We start from the raw sequence: 1,928 nt of genomic DNA, 5'->3' as shown, positions 1-1,928 counted from the left end.
AGGAATGAAAGCAAAATTTGATTTGATTTAAGATGGCAAAAGTTTAGATTTTCCCATGAAGAGTACCAGAGTCTACCCTGATCTGCTAACTAGTGTTCTATGTTCTCCTCCTTTATGCAAAAATGATCTCACATTTGCATAAGAGGTGATAAAAAGTAAGCTTGTGATAAGGTAGACATTCAGAGAGGACAAAATCTCGAGGTTTCTGGTATTAATATTTATACAGAATTAAGTCTCCCTTGTAATTTCTATCAATTTTAAGATTTACTGCACTTTCTTTTTTCCCCCCTCCCTGTTTCTCCTGGAACAAAAGGAAAATCATTTTATTTGTCAGTGATCGCTTTCCCACATTGAACAGTGAAATTGTCATATTGAAATTAGAATCTAGCCTGAAAAATATGCAGTGAGAGCAAGCCTGGAAAAAATCTATTTTTATACTTATTCTAATCAGTTAAAGAAGTATAACTTAATCTGTGACCCATTGATCATAGGCAGCCCAGTCCATAAGCAACAAAATCACTGTATGATTGTGCTTACAAAATTAACCCCATTTCTGCAAGTAAGCACACTGTGGTGGAAATGGAAGTAATCAATGAATAGTCAAAGCTTAGGCTAATCTTCTTTTGTCTGTAAATCAAGACCATTGTATAAAATGGTCCAAAGATTTTTGTTATATAGACTGCCAAAAACAGTGACTTGAAGTATGCCTACTGTTGAAATGTCTAAATATTGCGATGTTATTTGAGAATGAGAAAGAAAAGTCATAAGCTTAAACAATTGCTCATTCTCATAGGATAGTATTTGACTAAATGCTGGCAGTTTTTTCTGGTAAATTGTTTTTGCTCCGGAAATTTTGGTTATGGTGCTGTGTTGGTGTAGTAGTTTGGCTATCACTGGATGCCACTACGTTAGCATTTCAGTTCAGAAGCCCACTTTTGAAGTGAATTTACCAAGTGTTCTCCATGTGCTTGATTTGCTGACAGAGCAGCTGTGAAGTGCAAACTGCATGAGACAAATCGGAGGATGCACTGCAGGAGTAGACCTTATACCCTCTAGCTTCTAGTTGGCCTTTGGTCCACGGACCAAACTAGAATGAAACAACCCAAAATATATGATGTGTAGATATTAGGGTCTTGCCACAAACTTCAGTGTCTGGTTTCCATGATGAGACTGTACTTTTTCTGATTCTGCTTCCGTGACTCCAGGTGCGCTGTAGATTTGTTCCATGGTTGTCTTTCCTCTTGGAATGTGCAGACTACCAGGAAGGCCACACTGAAAAAACAACAGATGTAAATTCCCGTGGCAGTGTCTCTGAATCAAATACTTAAGGCGTCTTGTTTCTCTACAGCTCAAGGAATAAAAGGCAGAAAGCAGGCTTTTATCAGAACAAATTTTGGTTTGATGAAAATTCAACTTAATATTTGCTTTTGCCGGATCTTTTTTAGCAGTCTATCCAGTTACGTCTCAAATTAAATGATACTCAGATACTGTAGTCTCATAGTCATTGCCCTAACAATAATAGAAAGACTGGAACTTGTGGCAGAGATTCCTTTAACTATCTGAGTCTTACTGTGAAGGCAGTGATTTGCATGAATTGTCCTGATTTAGTCAGTTCCCTGGCTTTCATAATGGGGGCATATTTGGTTGCTTGGTTACCCGTTTGAGATGACTGTATTTTAGATAATCATTGATGGAAATGTTACCCAGAAGGTAAGTGAGCAGCATGATGCGTATTTGCAACAGGCCGCAAATGTAAAAATAGACCTATGCAAGCAGAAGAGAAATTGTAATAGATATATGTAATTTACATATTTGCTCACACTTAGTGATGAACACGTTTACGCACCGTTTGTATATGCCACTTTGTTGTTGTGTGTGCATTCTTAAGCTAAAAGAAAGTAGAAATTACAGAAGTGCTTGCTTTAGAT

This window comes from Charadrius vociferus, unplaced genomic scaffold (genome assembly GCF_000708025.1).
Source record: "Charadrius vociferus isolate BGI_N301 unplaced genomic scaffold, ASM70802v2 scaffold325, whole genome shotgun sequence".
Classification (NCBI taxonomy): domain Eukaryota; kingdom Metazoa; phylum Chordata; class Aves; order Charadriiformes; family Charadriidae; genus Charadrius; species Charadrius vociferus.
This window is presented reverse-complemented; position numbering follows the sequence as displayed.